Source organism: Carex rostrata, chromosome 26 (assembly GCF_964058835.1).
Source record: "Carex rostrata chromosome 26, lpCarRost1.2, whole genome shotgun sequence".
Classification (NCBI taxonomy): Eukaryota; Viridiplantae; Streptophyta; class Magnoliopsida; order Poales; family Cyperaceae; genus Carex; species Carex rostrata.
In genome coordinates, this window is record NC_135943.1 from 4,350,278 (window position 1) to 4,364,351 (window position 14,074).

The 14,074-nt window shown below is 36.7% G+C and overlaps 1 pseudogene; it reads left to right on the forward strand.

Moving 5' to 3' along the window:
- Nucleotides 1-4,770: 4,770 nt before the first annotated feature.
- On the forward strand, nt 4,771-8,891 carry LOC144544429 (uncharacterized; annotated as a pseudogene).
- Nucleotides 8,892-14,074: the final 5,183 nt, after the last annotated feature.

Sequence of the window (14,074 nt, forward strand, 5' to 3'; positions counted from 1 at the left end):
CAATTGAGTCTTTAGGCCTTTCACTCGAAAGATCACTGAGTTTGTCCTTAAAGTATTGACTGTGTTGAATGTTTTAATTTTTTAGGCCCATAAACTAAATTTGTTGTTGGCTGTTGACAATTGTCTATTGTTATATATATGCTTTATGTGAATGGTAAATCTTTGTACATGAAATTGAAGGGAGAATTACAAAAACAATGGAGTTATGCATATAATTGTATGTTTTGACAATTGCGGGTAGGAAGAGTTTTGAGCACAACACAATTGAGGAAGGTGATGAAAGAGTTGACATGGAGCAAGGTGAGGACTAATTTGATTTCTATGCCTCGATGATTCTGATTAAGAGTTTTAATTGGTAAATCATAGTTGTATGTGTGTTATGTCACAAAATTTGTACATTTTTTTTTGTTTCTCAATTGTTAGATAATTGCATTGACCTTCAATAAAATATAATATAACTAGGGGGTTAAGTAGTTGCATGAACATGGGGTTAAGTAGTTGCATGGACCTCTAATAAAATATAGTATCTTCCATGTGGTTAAATAGTTGCAAGGCAATGATTTGGAGCTGTTGCATGGACGACCAATAAATTATAACATCTTACTTTCAAAACGTAGTTGCAAGGGAAAGTATAAAACAGTTGCATGGTTGCACATCATACATTTGCATGTGATACATGTTGCATGGGACTACCCTTGCAACAAGTTTGAGTCCTGGTCAAAAGCCATTTCTGTTGCAATGACCGTCTCTACCTTGCAACAAACAGGTGCTTCCCTTGCTATAAGTTACGATTCTAGTAGTGAACCATAGACAAAGAGTTGTCATTTAATCACATAGATACATGTTATGAACATGGTATTTGACTGACCCAAAATGAAACGTTATATGGAATTGTGTTTGTATCATTAACAGTTTCATTTGTGTTAAGTTCTAAAGTATGAGTGTGGTCTTTCCTACATGAGAAGTGTATATTCGTAAGTGTTATCTAACGCAATCTGTAAAAGGGAGTTATAAGGGTAACATTTCAGTACACATGACTTATGCGGAGGAAGAGATGCTCACCAAGACTACTATCGTCATTCGTATTATTATACGAGTAATAGTAACACTGGGCCCCTTAATAGGAGTAGGATTATACGTATACAGTATGATTAATAGAGATTAATCATATAAAATAATCTACTTAAGTTCAAGAAAAGATTTGATTTGTACGGATGACACATACCTACCATGAACCTAATCTGTTACTATGAGACGATGGAATTAACACGAGTAAATTGTTTACTTAAAGAATCATGATATTATACTGGACAACATCATCTGTGTAATTGGGGGTCATAATGTACTGCCAGGTGCCACTTATGATCTATAGAAGTTAAAATAGTTTTAACTCTATTGCCAACATAACACAGATTCTATCGGGTCACATCGCATAGGAAGTAATCAGAGAATTTTATTATTAATTATAAATGTTAAAATTAATCAATAAGATGGTTTTATAATTAGTTATAAAGGTTATAATTAATTATAAATGTCATATAGATGACAAGCTTAAACATATTAAAATTACAAGCGTGTATGACACGTTATGTAAAAGTTATCACAACCGCAATCGCAAAGGAATATAATTGTTCAGAACAATTATATAAATGAAATAGTATATTTGGGCCTTAATTATATTTAGAATATAATTAAGAAAGCCCAAGAGTTGAAGCCCAAAAGCCCAGGGTTGATACTATTCATTATGGGCCTAATACTATTCATTTTGGGCCCTTGTACTATTCACATTGGGCCCAAATCAAAGTCCAAAATATCCAGGCCGAATAACCATCCATACTAGGCCTTTTCGGGCCAGAACTATTCATTTTGGGCCTTTTTGGGCCGAGGGGCATTTTGGTAATTAACTGTCCACCGACCTACTATTCATGATGCCTATAAATAGGGGTGAAGGGTTGGAGAGAAGGCATACCATTTTCCTTTGCAAGATTGGAAAGTCTGACGATCGTCTGACGAAGTCAAGTTTCTTTCTTTCTCGATTTTCTCTCAAATAGTGTTTGAGTTAGGAAAGAAATATATACGTATAGACGTATATATTTCTAAGAGTTATGAGTGGTTGTGATCTCGCGAAGTCTGAGGTAACTCCGGTTTTGTATGAGGTTGTGAAAGTGGGAGTATCTGCGGATCGTGAGACAACTTTTTTTGCTGAGTGCTATGAGTATAGTATCTCTGGCAGGAGAAATACTTGCTCTCTGATCATTCTTGGTGTACTACTAATAGAGGTACTAGACATCTGGTGCTGTTGTCCGAGGAGCAGCAGCAGCAAGGCAAGCGCAATGGTAGTTCCAATTAAAATTTGGACCAAGGTATAATGTTATGATAATTTATTTAATTGTTAAATAAATTTAGTTTTAGAAATCAATTAAGGAGATAAATCCTCGGCTTAAGTTAGACGTAAAATTTTTGTTTTATATTCTTTTTCACACTTAAGCCAGTACGAGGGTTTTGGTTGTTTCAGAACCCGAAAACCCAAAAAAAAAATTTAATAAAATCAATTAGAATAAACAAAAATAAACGGGAATTAACGGGAATAAATGAGAACAAATGGACGATTAAACGGTAAAACGACCGATTAATTGGAAAGAATGGCCAATTAATCGTTTTCATCCGCAAACAGTTATCCGTTAAGTGTATTCATAACGGTTTGATCGCCGTTAACGATTAAACGGCCGATTAAACAGTAGTTAAGACCTTTTTTACAACACTGCTTTTAATAGCATCAAATTAAAATATCTAAACCAAAAAAAAAAATGTCCTATAGCTAGATGTTATAGCTACATTTTTTTCGATTTAATTAGCGATCAAATTAACATAATGTTATAGACTATAACGTCCAGCTACATTACTTTGTACGTTATAGTCTATAATGTTCTTCTTATATTTTGAAATTTCATGATTTTGTACTTTTTTTTCAATATTTTATTTTTTATTTTTTTTATTAATAAAGAACTCGGATTGCCTGACTTCCGACTCAGTCGCAACTCTGGTAGCACATGAGTTGCCTCAATTCCAATTTAAAAGTTCCACAAGCCCGATTTATTTTTTATTGAGTCCTAAGAAATAAGTAGTTAAGCACGAATTCACATCCTCTACAATACTTCACAAGGAATGTTTTACAATTACTTGATCTGGACCGTTTTTTTTAATTTGGTATAAATCTCAATTCTCAAAGCTCAATAATATTTCCCTGTGCGCTAGCCCAAATTTCAAAACAATGAGATTTAATCTCAAACTATAAAATAAAAAATGAGACCCATCCTCTACTGGGAAGCGTATTCAAGTTTTTCCTTGTGGAGCTTTTAATTTGGTCCGTTCGTTTCGGATCGGATAGACCAAATTAAAAGTTCTGCAAATTTTGAGAATTTTTTTTTCAATTCAGACAAGATCTGATCTGATCCATCCGATCCGAAACGAACGGACTAGATTAAAAGCTCTGCACGGAAAAACTCCGTAGAGGATACGCTTCCTCCTCTACTGCTCCCCTGCGCTAGCCGAGTGCGTCTCCTCTGAGATATCTCATATTTTGCGTGACCGACGTGTCCGGTGCCTATTCGGGGGGTGACGTAGGGGGCCAATTTTATTTGAGCTTTGAGATTCGCACAGAACGTATTGTAACGGTTGGGATTTTCCGAAAAGTAACGCAAAATATGAGATATCTCAGAGGATTTTAATTTGAGTTTTTTATTAATAGAAAATAAATAAATAAAATATCGACATACAGCATAGCTTTTGGTTTTTGTCGAGAAATAAGTAGAACGGGTTGTGTTATCCCAGTGGATGGGTCTAATTATCCTGTCCGGATTATATCCCTAATTAACACCTTCATCAACATCGCGGTAAAAAAAAAAAAAAAAAAAAAAGCCGGACGACTTAAGGCGTCACATCCCCTATGTAAAAAAATAAAAAAAATAAAACTCGGACGGGTTAAGGAATCCCGTCCCCCAGCGTTATTACCTGAGCCCCTTCCTTCTATCTTTTCCCTTTCGCTGTTTTTGCTGTCTCCCCTTTGCTTCGCTGTTTTCGCTCTCCCCTTTCGTTTTTTTTTTTTGCGCCGGGACGAGTTGAAGCACACTGTCTGGCTTTTTTTTTTTTTTTTTTTTTTACCTGGGGGATGGGACGCTTTAACCCGTTCGGCTTTTTTTTTTCTTTTTAACCGCGAAGTTGATTAAGGGGTTAATTAGGGATATAACCCGGACGGGATAAGTAGACCTGTCCGCTAGACGGCATAACACAACCCGTACTACTTATTTCTCGACAAAAATCAAGAGCTATGCCGTATTTGGATATTTTATTTTTTCATTTTTTATTAATAAAAAACTCGGATTTTAATTCGCGCTAGCCCAATTTATTCCAGTTGCTAGCTCCCGATCTCTGGAATTTACATCCAGTGCAATACCTGAGGTGCAATAAATAGATCCGTTCTTTTAAGCTGCCACGAATCTCAAAACACCTAAAATTTCCTACATTCTGTAGACAACGGATTGAGGTTGCTCCGGTTAGGATTAATCAGGACCGTTAATTTCCCATCCAACACTGAGGTAATACAGACTCGGATCTCTCTTCAGTCTTCCCCATTTAAAAGTATCTCCCAAAATAAAACTATTCCTCAATTTTATCCATTCATCCAACACCAGCAGTGAGTGGCCGCAGGAGAATAATTGGCATTCTCTCCGTTCCTTCTCCTTTCTTCTTATTCTGGTTTGGTGCCTCTTTTCCTTTTCCTTTTTCGATTTAAATGCTAGTACTTGCTAGACCTCTCTTGATGCTGTGCTTTGCCTGGCAGAACAGCTCTAGATTTAGCCTCCACATTTAATTAGTGACTGTATAAATCTGCTGCTTCTAATTGTTTGTTAAATTCATATTCCTTCAGCATTTGGTAAGGTCGGACAATTTTGGAAGCGAAGCTCAACCTTGTTAGATAATTTTTTTGAAAGAAACTAGAACCGAACCAAACAAGAATCAGATGGACATAGTGTGTGCCATATGTCTTGCCCCCTCCTTTTCGCTTTTACCATCCCCTTCCAAATCCCAATCCTCATTCAAATTTGCTTCTCATGGAGGTCTCTCCCTTGTCCGCAAATCTCAACCCAACAGAATAACCAACAAACAAAATCAACCATCCGCTACTACTAATTTCCCGAGCAACTCAAATTTTGATGACCATTTTGGAAGGACTGGGAGGCTGCATCACCAGCATAGGAAGGGGGATGCCATTTCTGCCGAAGAGGTGCTTCACCAGTTCGAACAGCTGTTGGATTCTCCGGCCGACATCCGTCAAGTCAATAAGATCTTTGCTACCTTGTTGCGCACTAAAAATTTAAGCAACCTTATCTTTTCCCTCTTCACCCGGTTAACCCAAGATGAAGGAATCGATCCTGATAACTATACCTATGCTATCTTGATGAAATGCTGTGTGCAAATGAATCTGGTGAGCCTAATGTTTGGTTTTCTGGGACGATTTCTCAAAGAGGGTCGCAACACTAATGCTCACATCTTCAGTTCAATACTTGACGGTCTCTGTCGCGAGAATAGGATTAGTGAGGCTACCATTATGGTGCTCGACAGAATGCCTAAGCTTGGATGCCAACCCAATGTTGTGACCTACTCCATTGTTATAGATGGGCTGTGCAAGAAGGGTGAAATTGAGAAGGCAATGGATCTCGTACGGGATATGATTTCTAAAGGGTGTGCTCCTAATGTGGTCACCTACAGCACTCTCATAGATGGGTTCAGTAAAAAAGGTGAAATTGAGAAGGCAATGGATATTCTAGATGACATGATTTCTAAAGGGTGTGCTCCTAATGTGGTGACTTATAGCACTCTGATTGATGGGTTTAGTAAAAAAGGTGAAATTGAGAAGGCAATGGATATTCTAGATGAGATGATTTCTAAAGGGTGTGCTCCTAATGTGGTGACCTACAACACTCTCATAGATGGGTTCAGTAAAAAAAGGTGAAATTGAGAAGGCAATGGATATTCTAGATGACATGATTTCTAAAGGGTCTGCTCCTAGTGTGGTGACGTACAACACTCTCATAGATGGGTTTAATAAAAAAGGTGAAATTGAGAAGGCAATGGATATTCTAGATGACATGATTTCTAAAGGGTGTGCTCCTAATGTGGTGACCTATAGCACTCTGATTGATGGGTTCAGTAAAAAAGGTGAAATTGAGAAGGCAATGGATATTCTAGATGAGATGATTTCTAAAGGGTGTCCTCCTAATGTGGTGACCTACAACAGTCTCATAGATGGGTTCAGTAAAAAAGGTGAAATTGAGAAGGCAATGGATATTCTAGATGACATGATTTCTAAAGGGTGTGCTCCTAATGTGGTGACCTATAGCACACTGAGTGATGGGTTTAGTAAAAAAGGTGAAATTGAGAAGGCAATGGATATTCTAGATGACATGATTTCTAAAGGGTGTGCTCCTAATGTGGTGACCTACAACACTCTCATAGATGGGTTCAGTAAAAAAGGTGAAATTGAGAAGGCAATGGATATTCTAGATGACATGATTTCTAAAGGGTGTGCTCCTAATGTGGTGACCTATAGCACTCTGATTGATGGGTTTAGTAAAAAAGGTGAAATTGAGAAGGCAATGGATATTCTAGATGACATGATTTCTAAAGGGTGTGCTCCTAATGTGGTGACCTATAGCACTCTGATTGATGGGTTTAGTAAAAAAGGTGAAATTGAGAAGGCAATGGATATTCTAGATGACATGATTTCTAAAGGGTGTGCTCCTGATCTGGTGACCTATAGCACTCTGATTGATGGGTTCAGTAAAAAAGGTGAAATTGAGAAGGCAATGGATATTCTAGATGACATGATTTCTAAAGGGTGTGCTCCTGATCTGGTGACCTACAACACTCTCATAGATGGGTTCAGTAAAAAAGGTGAAATTGAGAAGGCAATGGATATTCTAGATGACATGATTTCTAAAGGGTGTGCTCCTGATCTGGTGACCTACAACACTCTGATTGATGGGTTCAGTAAAAAAGGTGAAATTGAGAAGGCAATGGATATTCTAGATGACATGATTTCTAAAGGGTGTGCTCCTGATCTGGTGACCTACAACACTCTGATTGATGGGTTCAGTAAAAAAGGTGAAATTGAGAAGGCAATGGATATTCTAGATGACATGATTTCTAAAGGGTGTGCTCCTAATGTGGTGACCTATAGCACTCTGATTGATGGGTTTAGTAAAAAAGGTGAAATTGAGAAGGCAATGGATATTCTAGATGAGATGATTTCTAAAGGGTGTGCTCCTAATGTGGTGACCTACAACACTCTCATAGATGGATTCAGTAAAAAAGGTGAAATTGAGAAGGCAATGGATATTCTAGATGACATGATTTCTAAAGGGTGTGCTCCTAATGTGGTGACCTATAGCACTCTGATTGATGGGTTCAGTAAAAAAGGTGAAATTGAGAAGGCAATGGATATTCTAGATGACATGATTTCTAAAGGGTGTGCTCCTAATGTGGTGACCTACAACACTCTCATAGATGGGTTCAGTAAAAAAGTTGAAATTGAGAAGGCAATGGATATTCTAGATGACATGATTTCTAAAGGGTGTGCTCCTAATGTGGTGACCTACAACACTCTGATAGATGGGTTCAGTAAAAAAGGTAAAATTGAGAAGGCAATGGATATTCTAGATGACATGATTTCTAAAGGGTGTGCTCCTAATGTGGTGACCTACAACACTCTGATAGATGGGTTCAGTAAAAAAGGTGAAATTGAGAAGGCAATGGATATTCTAGATGACATGATTTCTAAAGGGTGTGCTCCCGATCTGGTGACCTACAACACTCTCATAGATGGGTTCAATAAAGAAGGTGAAATTGAGAAGGCAATGGATATTCTAGATGAGATGATTTCTAAAGGGTGTGCTCCTGATGTGGTGACCTATAGCACTCTGATTGATGGGTTTAGTAAAAAAGGTGAAATTGAGAAGGCGATGAATATTCTAGATGAGATGATTTCTAAAGGGTGTGCTCCTAATCTGGTGACCTACAACACTCTCATAGATGGGTTGGGTAAAAGAGGTGAAATTGAGAAGGCAAGTGATATTCTATATGACATGATTTCTAAAGGGCATGTGCCTGATGTGGTAACCTATAGTATTCTTATTGATGGGTTTAGTAAAAAAGGTGAAATTGAGAAGGCGATGAATATTCTAGATGAGATGATTTCTAAAGGGTGTGCTCCTAATCTGGTGACCTACAACACTCTCATAGATGGGTTGGGTAAAAGAGGTGAAATTGAGAAGGCAAGTGATATTCTATATGACATGATTTCTAAAGGGCATGTGCCTGATGTGGTAACCTATAGTATTCTTATTGATGGGATGTGCAAGAAAGATGAAATTGAGAAGGCGATGAATATTCTAGATGACATGATTTCTAACGGGCATGAGCCTAATGTTGTAACCTACAACATTTTTATTGATGGGCTGTGCAGGAATGGTGAAATTGATTTGGCACTGAATTTTCTAAATGACATGATTTCTAAAGGGCATGTACCGAATGACGTGACGTATAACATTCTAAAGTCCTTCCTTGAGCCTGATGTGCTCTTAAGAATACATGGGCTGTTCAAGGAACGAGAAATTAATTGAGAACACTTTTGGAATGGTATCCTGATGGAACTATCTTGTCATTGCTGGTTTGCTTGTTTAATAGAAACGGATAGTGTACTATTTTGGTTCATTATTTTCATAATTGTTGTGTAGATTAATGTACTCATTAGTTATTTTTGTTGAGTTTACTTTTTCTTGCTGTTTCAAAGCTTTGAAGCATCGTTTTAAATTGCTTTCCGCTTTTATTGATTTATATATTTCTGTCTTTGGTTTTACATAATCCTGCTGCAAGGATCATTTTTGTGTTTGTTGCTCCTCCCTCTCTGCTGCAAAACCATTTTGATTTATTTCTCCTTTTCATGTAGATAATTTTAATCTCGCAAAAGTATTTACATGGAATGTTCTATGCTATTATTTTCTTGACCACCGCTTTAATTAGTGTTACTAAAATCAACTATAGATCATGAAATTGGTCTCTTTGTTGCAATTCTTTAATCCTCTCTGTGTTGGTAGTATTAATTACTTAAATGTAATGTAGTGCTTTACTTGGATCGTCCATTGAATTTCAGCGTTTTTCTTTGAAAATATCAGAATTACAATTACATTAGTTGGTAAATACTGCCTATTACCCATCCTTTACATCACTGACCCCTGTTGTAATCTACTTTACCAAAATAATAGAACAGAAGTCAACTACTGGTACCTATCCTCCAGAATGTATTATAACCACTTAACTACTGGTACCTATACTCCAGAAGACCTGCACTATTACTACTTAACATAATTTCATCCACAACTTTACTTCTCTACTGACATGGTATGCAATCCAAACCAGAACTGTTTCGCAATCTTCAAAAATCTGTTGTGCGCCCTTCACAAAAACCAGCAAATAGTAAAAAAATAAGAAGCCCATTCCTTCCTTGGCATCCGTATCTTACAAGCTCTGCAAGATTTATCAACTATACTATGCACTGTGTTCCCCAAGTGTAAAATATTGACACCCAATAGAACATTCATTTTTGTCCAACATCTCCTTGCCCTATTGCATTGGAAAAATAAATGCAGTGCAGTTTCGAATGAGCATTGTTGGCAAACTTCACAGCGTAGATTACACTGTAATTCTCTGTACAACATAACATCATGAGTTAAAAGTCTTCCTTGTAATAAAAGATATACAAAAACTAGAACCGTTGGTGGTATTTTGAGTTGCCAAATGAATCGGTAGGGCCAGCGTGTTTTATCTGCAGCTAATACTCGTTGATAGAATGAATTAGCTGAATACTCTTTGTTGTTTGACCATAGCCATGATAGTCGATCCTCTGTATGCCCTACTAGGTGTACTGAACACATGCCGTTGTTAATGGCCATTTGCAGTGAGTATTTTTTGGTAGAAGAATCAGGGGTAAATTGGGTATTCATTGTTGGATATGTCCAAGAATCAAACCAATATGAAATCGATGATTCCTAAGCTATATCCCATGTAACACTCCAGTCAAATAAAGGTCTTATTGTTAGCAATTGCCGCCAAAAGAAAGACCCTTGGCTCATCTAAATGTGGTGTTTTTATGGAACTTTTGCCAAATTATATAGTTGCAGAACCATCTGAGTCCATGTATAATCGCCGCCACCATCTCAGCAATAAAGATTTATTGCGACTACTCAGATTAGCCCCTCCCAAACCTCCATATTCTTTTGGATGGCAAACTATTTTCCAATTAATTAACGATATGCCCCTTCTACTTTCAGATTTCCCCCATAAGAAATCCCTTCGGATTTTGTCAATCCTTTTAATTACCCAACTTGGTATTAGGAAGGAAGACATGAAATATATAGGAATTGAGCTTAAAACCGAATTCATGAGTTGTAGCCGACCCCCCTCGAGATAAAACGACTTTTCCATCCTTCCAATTTGGACTCAATTTTCTCAATTAAAGGCATGAATGATAAGCTCAAATTTCATACCCATTTTTGGTAGGATTTGGTCTCTAAAACTATCCCCTTTTATTAGTTTTAAAGTCATTTTGTTTAGATATCGCACCAAGTTCGAGATACTGTTATATTTTGATGTGTTTTCAGGTATTAGAAGCAAATGAGAACAATTTGGAGCAAGTCCGAACTTGATCGGAACCTAGACGGCACATAGAGGCAAGAATCAGAGAAAAATTGCAACCTGCAAAGACAGAACTACTTGGAGCAGCTCACTGCCACTATTTTGCACTAATATTGCGACTCGCAATTTCCTTGATTGCGACCCGCAAATTCTCCACAGTTTTTGATTTTTGGGTTGCTATAGGCCCAGAACCATATATATAGCGGGGATCTCCTTCCAAAAGGGGGAGGCCGACATTTTCACACTTCTCTCCAGCTGGAAACGATCTCAAGAGCTAGGGTTTCGGATCTAAGGCGATTTGGAGAAGGGGAAGCTTGAGGGAGAAGAGATTTGTGCTTGGATTTGTATTCTCTACTTTATTTTTTTTTCTCTAGACTTTGATAACAAATTGTTTATTCCATTTGTAACTATTCACGCCCATATGAGAGGCTAATCTTCTCTCTAGGGGTGATGACATGTAAAACTCGAAACTAGGTGTACTCTATCTTACTCAATTTGTGATTTTTATTGACTATTAGCGATTTACTCTTTTGATGCTTGATTTATGCATGGATTATGTGGTTTAACCTTACTCCTCTGATACATGGATTTAGGGATTTATTCAATGACTAAAAATTACTTGTGTTAACTCCTCGAGCAAAAGAGTAAATAATAGGTTATTAGGACGAAGTACTTAACCGAGAAGTCCGAGGTAACCTAAAAGTACGATATTAGTTCACGAAGTACTTAACCGTGAAGTGCATGCTATTATCACTTTAGACAGGACGCGCACGTATGCTTTAGAAACACCAATCGAGTAGATTGAGACCCTAGTGGATAGGAATGCCAAAGCCCCTGGAACTCCTACACTTAAATCAGACCCAAGACATTTATTATTTGCTCATTTCAATTTAATTAGATTTAGAAACCAACCCAAACTCCAGTAGTCTAGCTTAGTGAATTGGCGAGAACCAGTACTTTACGAGTTGTCCCTGTGAATTCGACACCCGAACTACTACTAGACAAGGTTGTATGCTTGCAACCAAGTTAGGTGTATTAGGGTTTATAATTAGCTATAGAAAAATACGAACAATGAACAACTCTGTACTTGACTTTTTCAAAGTCAATGGCAATCCCAAATTAACCACTGGAAAATCAGATAAGGAGCATCCTAGAACAGCCGAAATTACAGGCACATGAGTAGCACAGATGTTAAGAGGAATCCATGTACTCCTTAGTGAAATTAATTTCTAGGCCCGACACTGCAGTGAATAATCGTAATAGTACCTTTAGAGTGATAATTGTAGTCGGCTCTGCATTAGCAATAAAAACAGTATCATCCGCATATTGGTGAATAACAATTGCTTGTTTCAATTTTCTAGATAACTGGGACTGCACCGAGTGATTAAGTACCCCTATCATTTTAGTAAGAACATCAACAGCAATATCGAACAGCATGAGGGACAGTGGATCCCCCTGCCTTAACCCCTTCTTATGAAAGAAAAATTCCGACTCTCCTCCATTCATGACTATTCTCGAAGAAGCATATTTTAGTAGAGTTTCAATCCATCTAATTAATCCATATTTCCGGGAAACCCCGTGACTCCATAACCCGTTTGAGATAATCCCAATTAACCGAGTCAAACATTCATAACCCCTCCATTCATGACTATTCAGCGTTTTTCATGAGAGATTAATATTGGATTAATTGGATCTAATGCTTTTATTCTAATAACTGGGGATTACCTTCTTTTATGACTACATCTTAACATTGTTAGATTAATTGCTTCATCTGGGTTGTCAATGTTTGATCTTTGACTTGCTCTTTGTCATGCATAGAATGTGCATGTTTGTGAAAAATGTGTCTGTGAAGGGTGAAAGATTGTAAGCGCAAATTTAGATTTGACAAATCATTATGTTTCTGAGTTTCTTCGTTTCGGATGCCACCTTTTCACATGAGCCTATTGAATTGCCTGCCTCATTTCTGGCATGTGCGTCAATTGCGGAGATTTGAGGGATGTTAAACTCCATAAAAAAACTAGAGCTTGGTGTTGTAATTATAACTTATAAGTTGACTGATTTGAGGGATGTTAATTAACCTCAAATCGGAGCTCCGATTTGTTACAAAATAAACACTTGATTTTATAGCTCTAGTTTTTTATGTTACACTTCATTTTTAAATCAGTCAACTTATAAGGGATGAAACACTTCATTTCAAAAAAAGACTAAAAGCTTGAAACACAATTGTGTCTTTGTTGATTAACTAAAAGTCACGTCGGAATTCTAATGTAGTCAAAAATATTACATTACAGTTGTTTGGAACTTATTATCTCGTTTATAGATTCTTTTAATCTTTTTTTATTAATAGAATTACAGATGTAAAAAATAAGAACAATTGTGATCTGCATATCTTTAATTTATTGAAATTTATTAGTTAGTAATTAATTCTTAGAATAAGTATTAGAATTTTGTGTTGACTGATTTAAAAATAAATAAAATTGAAAGATTTAAGTGTACTTATTAATTGTGGTCTGCATACTTAGTTGGCGCACTAAATTGGACTGGTTCGCTGAAAATGCGCACCAATTTAGTACCTGGATATGCGCACAGTTACTAACAGAGTATTAATGAATATCTTAAATGAAATACGGTCTTGAAGGCATAAATTCTTACATTTTCAATGTAAGCCTAGCTAGCACATATTGGATCTTTTTAATCGTCCATTATACATGAATGAAAATGAATGGCTCGGATTATTTCTAATTAAACAACATTTCGGATGTGGTAGGGCAATCTTTCGGTGGGAATCGGAAACGACAGGAAGTGAATTAATGTTATAAATTCATTGGGAGGTCAGCTCACAATGTCACATACTGATACATTGGTTTTTAACAAATGAGAATTAATTTAATTTAATATGACATGAATTGTAAAACTGAAAAAAAAAAAAATTGGTGCGCATATCCATGAGCGTACCAGTTCAATTTGATTTGCGAACTGAGTACATGTCGATGGTATGAATTAAAATAAAGTAAGCAGAATAATAATAGTTTAATTATGATTTTCTGAGGTGCCAACTAAAAAAAAAAAATTCAACAGTGGCATCCGGAAAAGATGTCATGCCATGTAAATGTTTTCTCATTTGTAAAATTTTTTCATACATTTCTCATTTTTAATTTTAGGTTTTTTTCTATTTATTATAAATAAAAATTTATGGCTTCCGTAGACACCAAATTAGATTTGATCCGGCTGAGCTTAATCTGGACCGTTTATTTACCATGCAATAGACTCAGGTACCGGATACGGATACGGATACGGACTCGGATTTCTCCAGTCTTCCACA